Genomic DNA, 23,004 nt, shown 5'->3' with positions numbered 1-23,004 from the left:
CTTGTCTTGTTCCTGATTTTAGAGGAAATGGTTTCAGTTTTTCACCATTGCAAACAATGTTGGCTGTGGGTTTATCTTATATGGCCTTTATTATGTTGAGGTAAGTTCCCTCTATGCCTACTTTCTTGAGAGATTTTTTTTTTTTATCATAAGTGGGTGTTGAATTTTGTCAAAAGCTTTTTCTGCATCTATTGAGATGATCATATGGTTTTTCTCCTTCAATATGGTAATATGGTTTAACACATTGATTGATTTGAGTATATTGAAGATTCCTTGCATTCCTTGGATAAACCCCACTTGATCATGTTGTATGATCCGTTTAATGTGCTGTTGGATTCTGTTTGCTAGTATTTTGTTGAGGATTTTTGCATCTATGTTCATCAGTGATAGTGGCCTGCAGTTTTCTTTCTTAGTGACATCTTTGTCTGGTTTTGGTATCAGGGTGATGGTGGCCTTGTAGAATGAGTTTGGGAGTGTTCCTCCCTGTGCTATATTGTGGAAGAGTTTGAGAAGGATAGGTGTTAGCTCTTCTCTAAATGTTTGATAGAATTCGCTTGTGAAGCCACCTGGTCCTGGGCTTTTGTTTGTTGGAAGATTTTTAATCACAGTCTCAATGTCAGTGCTTGTGACTGGTATGTTTATATTTTCTACTTCTTCCTGGTTCAGTCTTGGAAGGTTGTGCTTTTCTAAGAATTTGTCCGTTTCTTCCAGGTTGTCCATTTTATTGGCATACAGTTCCTTGGAGTAATCTCTCAAGATCCTTTGTATTTCTGTAGGGTCAGTTGTTACTTCTCCTTTTTCATTTTTAATTCTATTGATTTGAGCCTTCTCCCTTTTTCTGTTGATGAGTCTGGCTAATGGTTTATCAATTTTGTTTATCTTCTCATAGACCAGCTTTTAGTTTTATTGATTTTGCAATTGTTTCCTTCATTTCTTTTTCATTTATTTCTGATCTGATCTTTATGTTTTGTTTCCTTCTAACATTGGGGTTTTTGTTGTTCTTCTTTTTCTAATTGCTTTAGGTGTAAGGTTAGGTTGTTTATTTGAGATGTTTCTTTTTTCTTGAGGTAGGATTTTATTGCTATAAACTTCCCTCCTAGAACTGCTTTTGCTGCATCCCATAGGTTTGGGCTTGTTGTGTTTTCATTGTCATTTGTTTCTAGGTATATTTTATTTTCTCATTGATTTCTTCAGTGATCTCTTGGTTATTTAGTAGCATATTGTTTAGCCTCCATGTGTTTGTATATTTTACAGATTTTTTCCTGTAATTGATATCTAGTCTCACAGCATTGTGGTTAGAAAAGGTATTTGATTATTTCAATTTTCTGAAATTTACCAACGCTTGATTTGTGACCCAAGATATGATCTATCCTGGAGAATGTTCCATGAGCACTTGAGAAGAAAGTGTATTTTGTTGTTTTTGGATGGAATGTCCTATAAATATCAATTAAGTCCATCATGTTTAATGTATCATTTAAAGCTTGTGTTTCCTTATTTATTTTCATTTTGGATGATCTGCCCATTGATGAAATTGGGGTGTTAAAGTCCCCTAGTATGATTGTGTTACTGTCAATTTCTCTTTTATGGCTGTTAGCGTTTGTATTGAGGTGCTCCTGTGTTGGGTGCATAAATATTTACAATTGTTATATCTTCTTCTTGGATTGATCCCTTGATCATTATGTAGTGTCCTTCTTGTTTCTTGTAGTAGGCTTTATTTTAAAGTCTATTTTGTCTGATATGAGAATTGCTACTCTAGCTTTCTTTTGATTTCCATTTGCATGGAATATCTTTTTCCATCCCTTCATTTACAGTCTGTATGTGTCCCTAGGTCTGAAGTGGGTCTCTTGTAAACAGCATATATATGGGTCTTGTTTTTGTATCCATTCAGCCAGTCTATGTCTTTTGGTTGGAGCATTTAATCCATTTCCATTTAAGGTAGTTATCAATATGCATGTCCCTATTACCATTTTCTTAATTGTTTTGGGTTTGTTACTGTAGGTCTTTTCCTTCTCTTGTGTTTCCTGCCTAGAGAAGTTCCTTTAGCATTTGTTGTAAAGCTGGTTTAGCAGTGCTGAATTCTCTTAGCTATTGCTTGTCTGTAAAGGTTTTAATTTCTCCGTCAAATCTGAATGAGATCCTTGCTTGATAGAGTAAATCTTGGTTGTAGGTTTTTCCCTTTCATTACTTTAAATATGTCCTGCCACTCTCTTCTGGCTTGCAGAGTTTCTGCTGAAAGATCAGCTGTTAACCTTATGGGGATTCCCTTGTTTGTTATTTGCTGCTTTTTCCTTGCTGCTTTTAATATATTTTCTTTGAATTTAATTTTTGATAGTTTGGTTAATGTGTGTCTTGGCATGTTTCTCCTTGGATTTATCCTGTATGGGACCCTCTGTGCTTCCTAGACTTGACTATTTCCTTTCCCATATTAGGGAAGTTTTCAACTATAAGCTCTTCAAATATTTTCTCAGTCCCTTTGTTTTTCTCTTCTTTTTCTGGGACCCCATATAATTCGAACATTGGTGCATTTAATGTCCCAGAGGTCTCTGAGACTGTCCTCAATTCTTTTCATTCTTTTTTCTTTATTCTGCTCTGCAGTAGTTATTTCCACTATTTTATCTTCCAGGTCACTTATCCTTTCTTCTGTCTCAGTTATTGTGCTATTGATTCCTTCTTGAGAATTTTAAATTTCACTTATGGTGTTGTTCATCATTGTTTGTTTGCTCTTTAGTTCTTCTAGGTCTTTGTTAATAAACGTTTCTTGTATTTTCTCCATTCTATTTCCAAGATTTTGGATCATCTTTACTCTCATTACTCTGAATTCTTTTTCAGGTAGACTGCCTATTTCCTCTTCATTTGTTTGGTCTGGTGGGTTTTTACCTTGCTCCTTCATCTGCTGTGTGTTTTTCTGTCTTCTCATTTTGTTTAACTTACTGTGTTTGGGGTCTGCTTTTCACAGGCTGCAGGTTCACAGTTCCTGTTGTTTTTGGTATCTGCCCCCAGTGGCTAAGATTGGTTCAGTGGGTTCTGGTGCCTGTGTTCTGGTGGATGAGGCTAGATCTCATCTTTCTCGTGGGCGGGACTGCATGCAGTGGTGTGTTTTAGGGTGTCTGTGACCCTATTATGATTTTAGGCAGCCTCTCTGCTCATGGCTGGGGTTGTGTTCCTGTCTTGCTAGTTGTTTGGCATGGGGTGTCCAGCACTGTAGCTTGCTGGTCATTGAGTGGAGCTGGGTCTTAGTGTTGAGATGGAGATCTCTGGTAGAGCTTTTGCTGTTTGATGTTATGTGGAGCTGGGAGGTCTCTGGTGGACCACTGTTCTGAACTCGGCTCTGCCACCTCAGAGGCACAGGCCTGACACCCGGCCAGAGCACCAAGACTCTGTCTGCCATAAGGCTCAGAAGAAAAGGGAGAAAAAAGAAAGAAGGAAAGAAAAAAAAAAAGTTATTAAAATTAAAAAATTATTAAAAATAGAATAATTATAAAGTATTAAAGAAAAAGAAAGAGAAGGAAAGAAGAGAGGGAGAAAACCAAACAACAAATTCACCAATGATAGCAAGCACTAAAAACTACACACACAGAAAAACAAAACAAAACGGACCGACAGAACCCTAGGGCAAATGCTAAAAGCAAAGTATACAGACAGAATCACACAAAGAAGCATACACACGCACACTTACAAAAAGAGAAAAAGGAAAAAATATATATATCTATACATAAAAAAGTGAAAAGAAGAAAGCAATGAAATCAATAAACAAATCTGCCAATATTAATAAACTCTAAATACTAAACTAAGATAAACATAAAAGCAGAAACAAATTAGATGCAGAAAGCAAACCCCAATTCTACAGTTGCTCCCAAAGTCCACTGCCTCAATTTTGGGATGATTTGTTGTCTATTCAGGTATTCCACAGATGCAGGGTACATCAAGTTGAATGTGGAGATTTAATGCGCTGCTCCTGAGGCCGCTGGGAGAGATTTCCCTTTCTCTTCTTTGTTCGCACAGCTCCCGGGGTTCAGCTTTGGATCTGGCCCCGCCTCTGTGTGTAGGTCGCCTGAGGGCATCTGTTCCCCACCCGGACGGGACGGGGTTAAAGGAGCAGCTGATTAGGGGGCTCTGGCTCACTCAGGCGGGGGGGAGGGGGAGGGAGGGGCATGGAATGCAGGGTGAGCCTGAGGTGGCAGAGGCCAGCGTGATGTTGCACCAGCCTGAGGCGTGCTGTGCGTTCTCCGGGGGAAGTTGTCCCTGGATCCTGGGACCCTGGCAGTGGCGGGCTGCACGGGCTCCCGGGAGGGGAGGTGTGGACAGTGACCTGTGCACGCACACAGGCTTCTTCGTGGCGGCAGCAGCAGCCTTAGCGTCTCATGCCCGTCTCTGGGGTCTGTGCTGATAGCCATGGCCCGCGCCGGTCTCTGGAGCTCGTTTAGGCGGTGCTCTGAAGCCCCTCTCCTCGTGCACCCGAAACAATGGTCTCTTGCCTCTTCGGCAGCTCCAGACCTTTTCCCGGACTCCCTCCCGGCCAGCCGTGGCGCACTAACCCCTTCAGGCTGTACTCACGCCGCCAACCCCAGTCCTCTCCCTGGGATCCGACCAAAGCCCGAGACTCAGCTCCCAGCCCCCGCCTGCCCTGGCTGGTGAGCAGACAAGCCTCCCGGGCTGGTGAGTGCTGGTCGGCACCGATCCTCTGCACAAGAACCACTCCGCTTTGCCCTCCCCACCCCTGTAGCTGCGCTCTCCTCCGTGGCTCCGAAGCTTCCCCACCCCGCCCAACCCCCGACCCCTGTCTCCACCCGTGAAGGGGCTTCCTAGTGTGTGGAAACCTTTCCTCCTTCACGGCTCCCTCCCAGAGGGACAGGTCCCGTCCCTAGTCTTTTGTCTCTCTTTTTTCTTTTTTCTTTTGCCCTACCCAGGTACGTGGGGAGCTTCTTGCCTTTTGGGAGGTCTGAGGTCTTCTGCCAGCGTTCAGTGGGTGTTCTGTAGGAGTTGTTCCACATGTAGGTGTATTTCTGATGTATTTGTGGGGAGGAAGGTGATCTCCACGTCTTACTCCTCCGCCAACTTGAAGGTTTCCCCTGTATATATTTAAAACATGATTATACCTAAGCTAGTTTATATTCATTTGCTATCATGACTCAGCCAATTATCTAACTTAATGGCTGGAACACAGGCTCTAAAAAAGTTTAGATTGGAACTCTAAATCATTGCCTCAAATTAAAACAAAAGCACATTTTCTATCACCCCATAACTGCAAACCCCAAAGACACTGCAGGATAGTTGCCTTGGATTGATGTGGTGAGTGTCAGTGCTTTGTTAAAATGATATGCATGTAAAATTCTTTAATATTCATTACTATGATTTTAAGTTCCTGATTTTCTTTGGTCTTTGGAGATTGTATAAGATAAACTCTATTTGTTTAAATTGTAGTGTCCTTTCTGGGGGGGGGAGGGGTTTATTATGTTTTTAAACAAACTTTTTATTTTGCGGTAAGTATAGATTCACATGCAGTTGTGGGAAAATAGTGCAGAGAGATCCTATGCATCCTTTAGCCAGTTTTCCCCAAGGTCACACTTGCAAAACTAAGGTACAAGATGACAACCAGGAGATCGACATCCGTGCAGTCAAGATACAGAGCATTTCCATCACCACCTGCTCTCTCCCGTTGCCCCCTTTTAGCCACATCCATCTGACTTTCACCCTCGTTAACTGGGTCTCCTTAACTGGGTCCCCGTCAGTCTGTTGTTGACGTCTATAGTTTTCTCATGTAAAGAATGTTGTATAAGTGGAGCCATGTGGTTTGTAACTGAGATGGCTTTTTTTCTTTTTGTAAAATGCTCTGGAGACTCATCCAGGTTGCTGCAACGTAGGGCTGTTAGCATAACCGACAGCAGCTTGGGTCCCTACAGCTCCTCCTGTATTTCCACTGACCCTACACAGGACTGTCCTGTTCAGTGAATCATTGTTCTGTTGTTGAGGGCTTTGTCTTTAATAGATATTGTTTAATAGTCATTAGGACCAGGTGGCCTGTATGCTCTGTTGGTCCCCAAACAATGATGACGACCTTCATTGACATATTCCCAGGGCCCACAAGACTAGTCACTCATTCATAAATCTTGACTTAGGAATACACACCTTATTTCCAAGCATGTAACCCCATGCCCTAGGTTAACTATAAAATTGTCCCAGTGGCCCTGGGGCAGTACAGAATGCAGCTGTGAATGCTTCCAGATCACTGTTTGCCCCATCCACCTGTGAGTAAGTAGCCCTGTAATAAACTGATCCATTAATTACATGGAGCTGCCTACCTCGTTATTTGGTCCCAAGATGGCTTCTCAGTTCAGTGGGCACTTTTTGTTTCCTCTGTCCTCCAACATGTGTGTATCAACAGTCCATTCTTTTTTGCTGCACAGTGGTCTTCCATGATGTAGATAAACCATAGTGTGTTTAAGCAGTCACTCATTGAAGGACACCTGGATCACTTACAGTTTGGGGCTATGAGGAATAAAGTTGCTATAAACATTCATTATAGGTTTTGGCGTGAACGTAGTCTTCATTTTGGAGGAATATCCAGGGTTACAATCACTGGGTCACATTATATTTACATACTTAGTTTTTGTAATGGTTTGACCATTTTACGTGACCTCCAGCAATCTTTCTTCAGTTCTCCACATCCTTTCTACCACTTGGTATTGTCACCATTTCTTATTTATCCATTCCAACAAGTGTGTAGTAATATCTCACTTTGGGTTTAACTTGCATTTATTTAATGGCAAGTGGTTTTGAACATTTTTTCATGTGTTAATTTTCTATCTGAATAACTTCTTTGGTGAAATATCTGTTCATGTGTTTTGCCTATTTTGTAATTAGATTATTTGTTTTTTTACTGTTGAGTTTGAGAGTTCTTTATATATTCTAGACACTAGTCCTTTGTTGGATATGTGGTTTGCAAATATTTTCTCCCATATTTTGCTTATCTTTTCATCCTCTTAATAAGATATTTCACAGAACACAAGTTATTATTTTTAAAATTTATTATTTATTTATTTATTTATTTTTTGCCTTACGCGGGCCTCTCACTGCTGTGGCCTCTCCCTTTGCGGAGCACAGGCTCTGGACGTGCAGGCACAGCGGCCATGGCTCATGGGCCCAGCTGCTCCGTGGCACACGGGATCTTCCCGGACTGGGGCACGAACCCACGTCCCCTGCATCGGCAGACGGACTCTCAACCACTGTGCCACCAGGGAAGCCCTATTTAGTTCATTTTTGTATCTCCTATTTTTTGCTGTGATTTTCTAGCTCTCAGGTGAGACCCTATTTTTTTCAGTTGTTTCAAGCGTGTTCCTAATTGCTTGATGAAGCATAGTTATCATGGCTACTTAAAAATCTTTGTCAGATAATTCTAACATCTCTGTCATCTCATATTGGCACCTATTGGTTGTCTTTTTTCCCAATAAATTAGAGATCTTTCTGGTTCTTGGCATGACCAGTGATTTTTGGTTGAAATGTGGACATTTTGGGTATGATATTATGAAGCTCTGGATCTTGTTTAAATCTTCTATTTCAACTTGCTTCCTCCAACACTACTCTGGCAGGGGAAGTAGGGGAGGGGCACTGCCTTGTGATTGCCATGTAGGACTAAAAGTCCAGCTTTTCCACTTGGCCCCCATTGACACCCAATGTGTAGCCTTCTCCTTACTGCTGAGTCAGGATGAGACTTCTGGTCCCCACTTGGTCTCCTCCACTGATACCTCCCTGGTCAGGAGGGGTATGAGCATCTCATCACCAGTCCCCATGTGGCTTCTACTGACACCACGGGAAGGGGGTGGCCTCATTACTGGATGGTGGTAAAAGTCCTGTCTCTCCTCTAGGCCTCTTCTGACACCATCACAGTGGGTATGGGAAGGGCATTTCATTACTGTTCAGTGGGACCAAAGTCCAGTCTCCCCTAATGGTGTTCACTGACATCATGTGTGGTGAGCTTGTTACTGGATGGTGGGGGTGACAGTTCTGGCTTCCCATCCAGACCTCATCAGGGACTTCTGGTGCCTTGTTACAGTTGGCAAGGGCGGAATGCCAGGCTCCCCACGTAGTTAGTTCTTATTGAATTTATGCTATGTGTCAGGCATGGTTCTAAGATCTTTCTATGCATTAAACCGTTTAATTCTTACAACAAACCATCAAGTAGTTACTATTATTTTAACATAGAGAGGTTAAGTAACTTGCCCAAGGTTAAAACACAGTTCTGCAGGGCGGGGGGTGGATACCAAGCTATACAACTACACCAAGCAGAAAGTTGGTGAGGTTCCTTTTAGGAGTCAGGAGCCCTGGGAAAAGGAGTAATGCAGTCAAACTGTGTGCCTCGATACAGAAAGTAGAAGTTCTCTGCAAGGTTAATACACATGGCTCCTTTTCCCCGCTCATCTCAAACTGCTACATCACTGAACTGAAAATGGAAATATACCTCAAAGTGCCTTCTGGTTTGAGATCTGAGAGGAGGATTCCAACAGCATTCCTAGGGTGAGTAAGGAGATCTGAGAGACCTTCACCGCGCTCTTGCTGTGTAACACCAGACCAAGAGACAGCACTCACAACGTGCTTAACATTCAAAACCAAACAATCGGCTAAATATACGTGTGCACACACATGCACATACACGCACACACATGCACATAAACTCTGGGTCTACAAAAAGACTCAGCAACACAAAGGGATAAAACATGGTGCTTAGGAATCAAAGAAGAACACTTTCAGACACATGCACAATGAGAAACGTGTAATGTGTAGAGTCCATCTACTGTGGGCACTTAATTAAATTCAAGAAAACACGATCCTTCTAAAATGAGAACTGCAAGCTGAGATGACAGGACAGCGAACTGACGTGAGAGTGTGCTAAAATGAGCAGAACCAAAGAGGGGGCTAGGTGAGAGTGTTGCAAAGGTGACCCTGAGGAGAGACTGTATGGAAACTGAAAACAGCAGAAATATACCAAAGCCAAAGTAGTGAGGACCAGAACTGACTCTCCCTAACATTTTATCAAGGGTAAAATTCAGCTTGATTAAGTCTTCCACAATAGAGGAAAAATAGAGATAAAAATGAAGACAAGAAGATGCTTAATAGGGAGAATGAATGATAAAAATAAAATAAAAAAGAAACATATATACTATTAATTGTAGATGATACATCTGACCTATCTGGATAGTCAGAGTTACTGAAAACACTACTAGCATTTAAAAGGAAATTCAATATAATTCATCCAATAAATTCAATATAATGATGGATTAGGAAATAAAATACGCATATACACACACATATATACATATATCAGCTAATTCCATACACACCAACATGTTTAAATCACAGTAGTATAGAGGAATAAAAACCCCATTCATATTAGCAACCAAAAATATTAAATATCTTGCAAAAAATTCAACAATATTCCAGTCTTCTCTGAAGAAAACTTCAGTATAGTAATTGAGGTACATAAAGGAAAACAAATAAAGAAATAAAACAAATATACTCTCAGAAGAGAAAACTCAGTATTGTGAATATATGAACTATCCATATATCATCTATAAACTGAATGTAACAACTACAATAGTCACAAATTTTCCTGTTATTGTGTGTGCAAAATGACTACTTTGCCAGTTGAAATTTTAAAATAATAAAGATACACTTGTTAACAGTGTAGTTCAAGAGTAGACAGACCAAAATGAGGAAAATGCTTGCAGTTTATACATGGCAAAATTAAGCGGTTAGTATGTGAAGAGTTTTTATGAATTATTAGTGTAAAAATGAGTGTCTCAGTAGGAAAACAAATGAAGAACATTAGCAAATGTATCCACTATTGTAGGAGCTAGCATGCATGCTTTCATTTAATCCTCAGAACAAGTATGTTTGATAAAAATTGTCATCACCCTATTTTATGGATAAGAAAATCAAGGTTGAGAGATTAAGTAACTTGCCCCAGGTGACAGCAATCGTAAATGATGGAACTTGGTGGGAGTCAAAACCCTATGACTAGCTTCCAACAAGGTACCAGGTGCCCTTTGCCCTCAGAGAAGTTACCTTTAGAAATACTGAGACAGTCCTATTTAATTGACCATTTAATGTGGAGAAGAGAACAATCTTAATCTTCATTTACAATAAAGCCTCATTCATTTAGAGAAGCCAAAGCCAAAAAGAAAAAAAAAATTATGACAATTAAGGGGGAAAATTACTGAATTTTTTTTTCAGAAAATTTAATCTAATCATTAAGGTCCAAAGTCATGATTTCTCATATAATAGAGTTCCTTCAGAGGTCTGTTTTGTTGAATAAGACTGTTTGGAAAGGAATTTATCAATCGCCTGAAGGCAAAATGTTTCTCAGGTGCTTGAAATGTCTGTCCTCTAAGAACTTGCTAATAATCCCATTATAATTTTGTTTCTAGAATTTGCAGTACTCCATCCATGAAGAGTGTGCTAAAAGAAGTTTAATCTCAGTCTAGACTTTGTATAGATTTCCAAATAGTCTGAATTATTTAGGAATGAGTCTATGAAATGTTACCTAAGATATAATAATGGACAAAGAGAGCATGTGAGTTAAAGGATGTTCTGAGCCCCTGTGTGCAGTGCAGTTTCTTCTACTAGAAGAGATTAGGAGCTGGTTTTAACGTGTACACAGCCGAGTTCTCTTTTGTTCTGTATTCCTCCTCCTCTCTATTCTTTATCCAAGCTTTGTTCATTAACAATGTCAAAAGAGAGGGGATAAGTGTGAGTTTTTTAAGAACACGTTTTGTGTCTTGTTCATCTTTGTATTTCAACCTCTGAAAATCGCTTGGCCTCTAGTGGCTACTCAGTATTTTCTTGCTAAATTAAATTTAACTGCTTGAAAAATTCATGTCATGTCCTTATCTTCACCATATCCTTTACTGTAATCAGTCTGAAGAGAATTCTTCTCGAAAGATATTGTTTATAAACTGCCCATTCTGTAGAGGACAAGCTTAAAATGAGTGGAGGAATGATGTGTAGATAGCGATGTTACCCTTCTTTCTCTTGTGTAGGAATAAGAAAATGGGAACATGTCTAAACTCTTCTTTCTAAGATATAAGAGTTTTTATAATAATTTAACACTGTATAATAATGGACTTGCTATTGCTATATTTTAACTTGGGTTACTCAGAAATTGGAGCTTGGTGTTCTGTCAAAATTATGACCTACACCAAAAAACTCAAAAAGAGTCAGTCTTTTTTTGCCTCTTAAAAGATTATAGATGTTTTGATCTAATTTGCAGATGCTCATTTATTTGAACATTAAAGGAAAGTTTTCTAAAAGATCAGTGTGCCTATAGGCTTCAGAGTGACTTCAATTTAAATTTGAATGTATTTCTCCTTGCTTTGGGGGTATATTTATGTAAACACTGCTTTGTGAAAAAAAAATTGGCAATGGTGTGTTTATAATGAAAATAATTCATTATATTTATTGAAATCATATCTTCTGTAATGGCAACATCCTTAGGGAAGGGATGGAAGATCGTACTCATTAGATACTTTTCTTCATTTGTGAGCCAGACAGTATATTAGTTTTATCCAATTGCCATCTGCCATCCGTTTTATATACAGTGAGCCTAAAGAGCTCACTCCATATAAGAGCCTAGAAGATAAAGGTAGACCATATTGTATTTATATTTTTAAATACTGTATGCATTAAATTATAAATATTTGTGTGCCACTGAGGTTTGAATAAAGGAAATACAGAGTTGAAACAGACCTGCCTTTCTTGCTCAAAGCTGGGGGTTGAGGATAAAATTTGGCTAGAAGTGTGGATCATTTGTGTACACAATTGCATTTGTCATAACTATTTGAATGTGTCGCTTTGATTTCATTTTCCATTTACTTTGCTCAGTACCAATTGCAAAGTAATAGCAAAGAATTTCTATGTAAATAGAGTTGATTTAAAAGAGTGAACTGTTGAAATATTCATGGTGTAAACTCAGTGATTTAATAGATCTAATGAGGAAACACATTTAATAAATTTTTTAAACATTTAAAGAATTAATTTTTTATTATGTAGTGATATTACACAATAGCTAAAGCAATAGATTCTTTAAACACAGTGGCACATATCATTTTTGAGATGGGAAAAACAAAATTGTTTAATTTTTTGCAGCTGTATGCTTTTACTCATACAAAAAATATTTTCTGTATAAAATATTTGCTACAATATCCATTTCAGGGAAACCAAACTTTAAAAAAATAATGACAAAGGTAAATATGAGCCCTAATCTAAAGCATTCAAAAAATTTTTTTTGCTCAAAACAATCTATGTAGACTTGCAAGCAAACTCTTACTCAGTTTGAACTTTTGAAAATGACCTCAATGTTCAATGTTAATTGATGAATTATTATGAATTTCTACAGAGGCAGGAATAAGGTTATTTTAATGGACCTACTGGGATTGAGTGGATTATAGCAGTGCCATTATAATATGACAAAGGTGTGTGTGTGTGCGTGCACGTGTGCACACGTATGTGGTGTGCATGTGTACAGGCAACATGGCACTCAAAAGCAAAGGAAATGAGCCAGAAACGTCTCACATTCTGTTGGCATCTGTGGAGTGTCACCATATGAGGACCATATGACTGCTGGCAGCTTGGCATGTCAGCTCAGGCACGTAAAACTTGACCACACTGAGCTCAAGGCTTATCAGTTTATCACAGGAATATTGATACAATTCTAACGCACTGTTTGTGTGCAAGGACATTTCATCTTTTCCCAGTGTCTCTAATCTCAGTCCCACCCTTTGAAATCAACCCCAAGCAGAAATAAGACAGATACGGTTTTCCAATAGAATTGAAAAATGAAAATGAACGGCTGAAAACAGCAGCAATGTACTATGTGTACAACTGGCTTTCCCCCTCCTGTGTCTGCAAATGCTGATCACCACGTTCTGTTCTGAGTCAGAGATTCGTTTTCAAAAGGAAAGCATTTTACCACGATGACTAAAGGGTAGGACTAGAAAGTGGGACCATAAACCTTCTTCTAAACTGGGTAAAGGAGGCCTATCTTGGTGTGATCTCCACTTTCCACAAGTGGAAACTCTTGGTGAATTGAGTGTCCAGTATCTTTGGACAGCAAGAAGACGGCCTCAATGTTTGATATTTGCGGGTAAGAGAATAGTGGATATCAAGGAAACAGTTTCTATCATCTACACTGTTCAAAAGGTAATTGCATTCTGTTGGTACAGTCTTAATTGGCCTATCTTTCAACGAGTGGCTATTTTGAAATAGAATGTTTATTTCATCTTCATAGCCAGGAAAGAGAGAAGAGAGAGGCCATTAATCTATTTTTCCTGGGGTCTACTAAAATCATATTTCTGGTGATTGGTATGAATTAAAAATGGAGATGACAAAACTTAAGCCTCGTCCTTGACAGACTATCAAGTGGGCAGACCTGGCATATGCTCGGGCAGAGCTCCACACCTCACCTCCTCGGGCGGCCTCGTTTCAGGACAGGGGTGGCAGATAGCTTCATGTACTGGCTCCCCTATCAGGTATAACCGCTCCGTCTCTCTGCTTTGCATCCTTGGAAGCTTTCTCTAAAGCCCAATCACCTGAAATGCAGAAGCGAAGTAAACACCTTGGGGGCAGCCCTCGAACAGAGGGGCAAGGGAGTAGGTGAGGCAGTGCTCCAGTCTTCCTGTCCTTATGTAGGACAATCTTTTTTTTTTTTTAAGATTTTTTTTTTATGTGGACCATTTAAAAAGTCTTTATCGAATTTCTTACAATATTGCTTCTGTTTTATGTTTTGGTTTTTTGGCCGCGAGCCATGTGGGATCTTAGCTCCCCGACTAGGGATCGAACCTGCACCCCCTGCATTGCAAGGTGAAGTCTTAACCACTGGACCACCGGGGAAGTCTCTGTAGGACAATCTTGAGGCACGTTTCTGTGTTCCTCAAAGGGCTCCCGTAGGTGTTGAGCTCCAGTTGTCTTGAGCAGTAAGTGGTTTATTAACACACCTTTCACTGGCTTTTTGCCATCCCATTTCATTGTCTCCACTACCTCACTTCCTGGGGTCAAATTCAAATGAATTACTTGTACCCAAGTCTTCATCCCAGCCTCTGTTTGGGGGAGAACCCAAACTAAGACAGGAAGTGTGTCTTGTGTGTCCCATCTCCTTCGGGAGGATCTATCTCTAGATGACTTGCATCCCTTGATCAATGTGAATTTGGGCTCCATATTCCGCTGTCTTTAGTCATCCTCCAGCTCTGAACTTTGCCCAGTTCTTTCATACCTTATAGAAACTTCTCTATCTTTTTTGTTGTTGTTGAATTGCCTTAGGGATCCTGAATCCTCCAGGATAAAAGGTTTAAGTATGTGTTCAGATGGCATTGATAGGCTACTTGATTTATGGTACTTGATATATCACGTTGAAATTTTTTACCAAAGCCTTAACCCAAAGCAGTGAGTCCACTGGTAGGAATTTGGGTTCCCTCCAAGTTTTGTCAAAGAGGCTAACAGCAATGCTGCTGACATAGGGAATTTGCCCAGCCGATACCCTTCTGCAAGAAACAAATCCCCAAATGTGTGAGTCAAATGGGAAACTGGAGAGCATAATGAAATGCATGATTCAAGTATCATTGTGTATGCTGCGATTATTCAAGGAAATCTTGTTAGAATTATTGACTAGAGCACCCGATACAGGAAAACACAAAGTTACGAACTTGGCCAAGGCATGATTCTACTCACTACATGAAAAGGTTTCTGTGCTTTACAAAACATTACCCCCTTTATGGCGCCCTTTATAATATAAATACACAGTCTACTATTTCCTATAGTTACTTACCCTACCACTGAATGCTCCCTTGAGGTGAGCAGATCATCCTGCCCATTTCTTATTTCTATTACCTAATCCCTTGCTTAGACATTGGGCAAGTATTTGTGGAAACGAATGTGTGAAATACCTAAACACTTCTGTTATTTATGTGGCACTAACTACTTAGCAAGTTCTGTTTAGGGTTGGATGAGGGCTCTCACAGTGCAGTTTAAAATAGTATTAGATGGTACTGTCAGCTGACGATCACTCAGAAATAACCCATTATTTTCTGAGCCGGAATAGAGCAAGGGCGTGGTAAGCCTCAATAATAGTCAAGATCACTGGCTTAGAAGCCAGGCGGACATCGGTTTCAATCCTGGTTCTGCCAATTCAGAGCTGGGTGACCTTGAACAATACACCTAACATCTCCAAACCTCATCTTAAAAATGGGATAATAATACTACTTATTTCATAGGGTTATTTACTTTTTTTTTTGTAGACGTAAAATAAGATAAAGCACATAAAAACCTTCACACGTCTCCACCCTTAGTCTGTGCTCACTAACTTGTTACCCTCATTACCGTTTTTATCACTGTTAGTCAATTTCCCTGGCACCACACAACTGGTGCTTGATAGATCCGGAACAAGAGTCCGACTTAATGATTTTCAAACCATTTTCCTTTTCACTGTAAACACTGGGTCAAAACAAACATCTCTGAAAATACAGTCTTAGGTCTTAGTTGATGAGAACAGAGGATTTGATACATTGGTATTTTTCCGAGACATAACTGTGATCTAATGTGTCCTCTGATTGATCCAACCCATTAAGAGCTCCACAGACTACTAGGTGAGGCAGACGACAACCTTCAGGATTCTATTCGGGGGTTCAAGGAACTAACTTATGCTCCTCACCTCATGATAATAGGTCTCTAGAAGTCTCTTCCCTTACGAAAGTACTAGCCTAACCCATGTCCTGGGGAAGACAAAAGAGATACACGTGGCCACAGGGGTTGTAGTCCAAGGTGACGAGCTGATCTAGCAACTGTTCTACAGAGGCCCTGGTACCACTGCCTCACGATGGACTGTACAAGGCCCAGGACCTGCTAACATCAGAGCTAAGCTTCACATTGCTGTTTTCCCCAGTTAAGGAGAGGATGACCACTCTTCACTAGGAGCTAGACTTCAGTCTTTTCAGTCTCTTTGAATTCAGGTTTACTGTTGGCATAAAATCTGTAGCTGGAGCGGATTTTGCGCTGTCTGCTCTGACAGTGAAATTACTCTAGAAATCCAGAATCAGATATTTAAAAAGTCTCTCTATGACAGTGGGTCTGGTCGCACATTAGATTCAGATGGAGACCTATTAAAACTCCTGATGCCCAGGCCCTACTCAGCTCCATTAAAGAATCTCTGGGCAGGGGCCCAGGCACTTGTCTTGTTAACTCTCCCCCATGTGTGCACTCAGGCCCCAGAACAAGGACTTTACCCCACCTTTCCTCTTACTGCCACACCAAGGGACAAGAAGCCATAGGAATGTGGCCAGGGGAGTTCCACCTCAGAGCTGACTCTGTGTTCCTCAAAGGGCTCGCCTCTGAGATTCCAGTTTGCTTTGGCAGGTGAGTTGCAGGAATCCAGGCCAAGTGGACTTTGAATTAATTAATTAATTAATTTTTAGAAAAGCAAACCTATTTGTCCTTGCTCCTACAAACCACTTAGAATCATGAAACCTTCCATGTGTAATGGGAATTTTGACTTGGCTTGCAGAGTTATATATACCAGAAACACACTGGAGAAAGCCTGATACTTTAGCTGATTTTTAAAAAAGATGCCATCAAGAATAAGCATATAAATCCAAGATACCTTTGGAACGTTTCCTGGCCTCCCCTGTGCTCCTCTCTGGCAAGAAGATGCCCTTTCACTCAGCCACCGGAGAATCCACAAGCACAGCTGTGGGTTCAGCTCATCCTCTTCTAAGCTATGCATAGTAATTAATTAATTAATTTTGGGGGGGGCCTCACCACACGGCTTGTGGGATTTTAGTTCCCTGACCAGGAATCGAACCCGTGCCCCCCTAAGCTATGTGTAATAATTGAGCTGCCCCCTTTGTGCCTATTTACCCACTCCTTTCTCTGAATAGCTTCAAGGCATTTCTTTATGCCTCCTTGTGGGCAAACCACCCCAGATTGATGAGTCTCCGCCACTGTCGTGAAGCCCAGCAAAACAGATATGCCCCTACTCTCTGCATTGACAATGGTTGGTCTACCTCTGTAAGAGACAGGCTCTTGCAGCCTTCTGTATGAAAGAATGGGTTTTGTGAGTACATCCAATTAGAAAGATCAAGATACCTCCTTTTGGAAGAAAGATGAAGTCATATTGCAACAAAAATCTGCCTCTAAAAAAGCTATTTCTAAAAAATCTGTTCAATATGTATCAAAGAATCAAATTACACCCATCTGGAGAGATGCATGTGAAAGAAAAAAACTGCATTAAACAGCAAACCACATCTATAGTGCTTCTTGCAGCAAACAAAGAAATGCTGGGTGTATCAACAGGCAGAGCCTCTTTGGATTAAAAAGTACTTCCAAGAAGAGGACAAATCAAGCTCGTAGGCTTTCTGGGTCTTTTCGTCAGGTGAGGACGGTGGGGATGGGGGACCAGCTGCACGTTGTAAGTAATTCATGCAGCAGAAAAGTCATTTTCAGCGGCCTGTGGATGGCTGTGAGTGAGAGCAGATTTCCATGCAGCAATGATCTGTGGGCCAGGGATTACACCCCTTTTTGCTCTCACAAGGACTGATTGCATGGCCCACAGCTGGAGCTAATCCAAATATCTGTTTAATTAAATAGGAGCTGTCATTCTGTTGCATTACATCAAAGCCCAGGAAGGTGACATGGAGGTGGATGGCAATGTAAATTTTTAGCCCTTCGTTTCTTATATAGTGAAGGGATTAAACATCCTGGTTTTCAGCAGGTTTTTCTTTATGCGTGTGTGTGTGTGTGTGTGTGTGTGTTGTGTGTGTGTGTGTGTGTGAAAGAGAGAGACAGAGAGAGAATAGAAATATAATTGAGACATCTGTGACTATTTCAATTTCCCATCAGGATCATCCTTCTTCAAATCATATATTTTTCTAGGGCATGACGTTTGGGAGGATAATTCTAAAAAGAATTCACTGAGTCAATACTTTCCTTCGAGAAAAATCCACTGAGTGCCTTCTATAGAAATGGCATTACAGGGAATATAATGGAGCCAGCCAAGAATGAGATTCGCTAAACAGAACACCGTAAGGGCACTGTTTACATTTGTGAGCAATTCTGGGTAACGGAATGTTTATTATACTTGCTATTTGTAGCTCAGATGTTTATCAGAACCATACCTGAATGAATGTATTTACATTTACATTCAAACAAACAGAAGATAATCTCATTAAGAGAGCAATCAATATTTTAAAATAAGGACTACACATAATTTACTAAATTAGCTTTAACATGACATATACACATTAAATATATCAAACAGAAAATTTTACAAATATGATTCTGATATTAACTATCTTCCCACTAAGTGATTATGAAAACCCTTCCCCAGGTGTGGCTAAGAGAAATCTTTCTGTTAGAGATATTTTTCTAAGAGACTCTCCTTTTGCTGTCCATGTTCACTGGACTCCATGCCATATGCATTCTGTACCATTTGTGATGGAATAATCACTTCCATATGACAGGGTCTTTATTATTAGCTTGAGCAAATGCAGATTCTGTCTGCACTTGCTCAAATTTCTGACTTTACGTTCGAAGTCCTCATGAACTGTAGTAACAGCAGATTGGTGCAACCACTGCAGTTGAGGAGGTTCCCTTTCCTTTCATGCGCTCTGCAAAATGGCCTCTCTATGGACTGACCCATCTAAGGGTCTCTTTGTTTGCACAACACTGCCGCTGTTTGCTTTCTTCTCTACTCTGAAAGCTGTAATCACCACTACACTTTAACAATGAGTAGCAATTTTTCTTCTTCCTGGTTTGATTGGGGAAGGGAAAACACAAAAACCGGGTTAAATTCAGAACAAAACCACGGGTAGCAGGCAGTTATCTGCTACCTACCTATCTCCCAGAATAGCTGAGTGTGCATTCTAAATCCCCTAAGCCTGGGTTCATTTCCAGGCCATTTACTAGCTGTGTGACCTTGGGCAAGTCACTGAACCCTTTTGATATAATAGGTGATAACAGCTGCTATCACGTGGTAGGAAAGAGCACAGCAGCAGGTCTGTAACTCAGTTCCTCTCTCCTTTAGAGATGCCTCAGGCAACCTGTACTTCACCACATAAAGCGTACAATTTTTTTTTTAATAGTTGAAAGACACAGGAGGGCAGTTAGCATTTATTCTCTTCCAAGTTCTTATCTAAGAAGGATTTTAGGACAATATACTGGGTCTGTGTAGATTTCTTATGATAAATTGATCTGTAAATTGTGGGTTTAGGAGTCACAGCTCCCGTGGGGAGTAGAAATTGACACAAACATGGACTATGTGATTAGCGTGGAGCTGCGTGATGAAGGAGATACAAAAACGGGGACACCTTGAAAATATGCAGCCTCCCTGGGCTCACGTGTACTCCACACATAGTGATTACCTGCTAATTCAAAAACTAAAGTGTATCTCAGTCCAGGGAAAGGAAGCTCCATTTCAGAATTCAGGGTCTCCAAGATACTGGTTCTGTATCAATAATGGTTGCTTCTTTCTTGTTTCTCTCACTGGTCATTTGTAAAGCTCCGTGTTGGGTAAGACTTGTACTTAATGTGATTCTGTTTGGGTCAGTGCATTTCCCCATAGAGCTGTTGCAAGGAGTAAATGACTTGATTGATGTAAAGCTCTTGGAGTGGTGTCTAGTAAAAATGTGTCAAGCAGGTGTCATCTACGAACAGTATTATAGTTTAACAATTTCATAAAACAGTATTGTATAGGTTACTCTAGACGCTGGGTATGAGGGTTAGAGATGGTCTCTAATGGTCCGTCTTTAGAGACCATTAAACGGTCTCTTTCCACAAGTAATTTAAATGAAGGAGAAAGACAGTTAGAACAACAATCACATGAAGAGGTGTTTTGTGGGATTTCTCACGTTATTTCTTCATTGTCTTAGTTTGGATTCTCCCAGGAGCAGACCCTGAGACCAAGAAGGGAATGTAAGGAGTTTATTTTGGAGGCAGTACTAGGAAACAGTGGTAGGTGAGTGGGGGACATGAGACGGGGAAAGCAAAAGCAGCCGATAATGGGGGAGTTCTCAAGCAAATCTCCATCGTGAATAATTGGGACTTATTCCCACTGGGCAATTCTTGGAGCCAGTGTAGAACATGCAACTCAGAGTTACCCAGCCACAGCAGGAGGAAACTGGTATGTTTATATACCTCTCATCAGTCATTGGTTGAAGGAGGAGTTAACTGTCTAGCCCTTCAGCCTTCCCAGGTAGGGCAGTGAGAACTCAGAGAAAGCCCTCGGGCAAAGGGGCACAGAAGCCGACAGCTGGCAGTTGGCCAGTATATAACCACAGTGGTAAGGCTGGAGTGGGTACCCTCAGGCCAAGGACTGAGGCTGCTCTACTCCACAGATACTGGCATTTTATTCCTGAAAATAGGAGGAGAATCCCCAGATAAAAAGCTTAAGAACTGATTAAAACAAAAATAAGGTTGATGGCACTTAAGTCCGGAGAGTATATATGAAATTTCTTGTAATACTTGTCTCTGGAAACAATACAATAAAAATGTTACAGTATATAAAGAGTATAAATATGTTATATATTTTATATCAGCATAAACAGTAATTCTGTGCTCAGTAATATTAATGTCTACCTATAGGCACTATTGAATGGGAACTATTTGGATCTTACCTGTGGTCTCAATGAACTGTTCATGTTAGTTTATTTTTACTTTATTATCAATTATGTGCAGTTATTTTACCCTTGCATCTGGCCTCCCATGCAAATATTGAAGGCATTTCGATTTTATGACCTGGGGGTGTTGTCTCCTGCTTCAGGGCAAGATCCGCTTCATGCCTCCTGAGCCTCACTTCTTAAAACCACAGGCCATTCCCCTCACCTTCCGCCTCCGTGATCCCACTTCAGTAAATACTGGTACCCATGTCAGAGCTTCATACGTTCCAGACCCCACTAAAGAACTATTCTATCATGAGCTTCTTTTTCTCTCATTTGGTTGTATCTTTTCCAATATATCACCACAAAAATATCTACTTCCTTACTTCCATTTTACATTCCTTTCCTATCCCAAATACTGGTTTTAAGTCTTTATGCAAAATGGAGCATGATTTTACAAATGTCTTCTATTAAGCACTAAGTGTTATGGAGGAGAAATTGCTGATTAAAATATTACAAGACAGGGACTTCTCTGGCAGTCCAGTGATTAAGACTCTGTGCTTCCATTGCAGGGGCACGATCCCTGGTTGGGGAACTAAGATCCTGCATGCTGCATGGCGTGGCCAAAAAAATAAAATAAAGATAAAAATAAAAAAATTTTAAAAAATAAAGGAAGAGGCTTTCCCCTCAAAAAAAACAGAAAAGAAAAAGAAAACACTTTCTTTGCTAAACCATAAGAAGCAACTCCTCGTCCATTAAAGTTTTAATAATGAAAACTTTTGAAATACTGTGAGAATTACCAAAATGAGACATAGAGACATGAACTGGGGAAATATTGTTGGAAAAATGGCGCTGGTAGACGTGGCTTGATGCAGCGTTGCCACAAACCATCAATTTGTAAAAAAATAAATTAAATAAAATAGACAAGCCCTGCTCTCTTAAGGCTTAACATGTATTGGAGAGATAGCCATTGAACAAACCATCGCAAAAATTAATCTATATTTGAAAACTATAGTAAGTAGTATGAGGTAAAAGGCTATGAGAACAAGTAATGGGGCAATCTAACAGTGTCTGAGTATGTGCATGTATAACTACGTATGTGGAGGTGTCAGGGAGGACTCTTGGAAAACATTCCTGACCTTTGAGCTGCGATCTGAAGGATAAATAGGATTTAATTCCCTCCCTGGCAGGAATGCGCTATACAGAGAGAACAGGTGTGCGTACTGTTCTGGTTCCTCAGGCGGGAAAGAGCCTGGGCCAGCGAGGAGCCCGGGGGGCAAGTGCAGTGTGGCGAGAGGTGCAGCTCTAGGGGCAGGTGGGGCGATCATGCCGAGACCTGTGGGCAGCTGTCTTTATCGAAAGACCAATGAGAAGCCACTAAAGAGTTTTAAATAAAGGGACGTCTGAATGGAAAGTTGTTTTAAAATGAGTGCTCCTGTATTGAGGATGGATTGGAGGAGTGGGAGAGTGAAAACAGGTAGGCTCATTGACAAAATTTGGTGCAAAAATCCATGTGAGAGATGACGGTAACTGAGATTAGTTTGGTGGGTGAAAATGGAGTGACAGGGGCGTGTTCAGGAGATATTTAGGAGATTAAGCCCACAGAAATGAAGACATTCTAAATACCAAAATGTATACGGGCGTACTTTGTTTTATTGCACTTTGCTTTATGGTGTTTTGCCGACGTTGCGTTTTTTTACGAATTGAAGGTTTGTGGCAACTCTGCGTTGTCAGATGATGGTTAGCATTTTCAAGCAAGAGAGTATTTTTAATTAAGGTATATATATTGTCTTTTTTTAGACTACAGTATAGTGTAAATCATAACTTTTATATGCACTGGGAAACCCCAAAATTCGTATGACTGACTTTATCGCCGTTATGCGATCTGGAAATGAACCAGCAATATCTCCGAGGTGAGCCTGTACAGAATGAGTCTGAACTGTTTCATACTTTATGATATAAACTGAGTCACATTTTTAAATTTTTCAAATTAAATAAAAACTGAGTGAAAACCCCAGATGCCTTGCTGGCAAGAAGTTTATTATCACACTCTCGGGTTTACCTGTATCATTGGAAGACCCCAGGCCTTACACGGGCCATAAATGAGGTGCACTGTTCAGCCACATTCAAGTGGGGAATAGGACGTTGTCATGGATACCTGAGCTCCGTACTGCTCCGCAAGCTGTTGCCCGATGAGTCTGGTGCTGCTATAGCTCCTGCTCTAGGGGATCCTGAGGAAGCGTCCTCCCTTCTCTGCTTGGCACTTAGCCTCCAGCACTTAGGTCCTGGAACTTGTGGGTATATGCACTCCTTTTCTAAAGTTCTGCCAGTTAAAACACGCGTGGCCTGAGTGAATTGAGGCTTCTGTCCTGCC

The 23,004-nt window shown here is 40.5% G+C and overlaps 2 long non-coding RNA genes across 5 annotated transcripts in view; one reads left to right on the top strand and one right to left on the bottom strand.

Annotated features, from left to right (window-relative positions):
- LOC136792865 (uncharacterized) overlaps nucleotides 1–23,004 on the bottom strand; it is a 304,067-nt gene that overhangs the window by 118,046 nt on the left and 163,017 nt on the right. The gene's annotated exons all lie outside the window — the stretch shown is intronic.
- LOC136792866 (uncharacterized) overlaps nucleotides 1–23,004 on the top strand; it is a 267,506-nt gene that overhangs the window by 235,937 nt on the left and 8,565 nt on the right. The gene's annotated exons all lie outside the window — the stretch shown is intronic.

The sequence above is a fragment of the Kogia breviceps genome, chromosome 17, assembly GCF_026419965.1.
Source record: "Kogia breviceps isolate mKogBre1 chromosome 17, mKogBre1 haplotype 1, whole genome shotgun sequence".
NCBI classification, from domain to species: domain Eukaryota; kingdom Metazoa; phylum Chordata; class Mammalia; order Artiodactyla; family Physeteridae; genus Kogia; species Kogia breviceps.
This window is presented reverse-complemented; position numbering and strand designations above follow the sequence as displayed.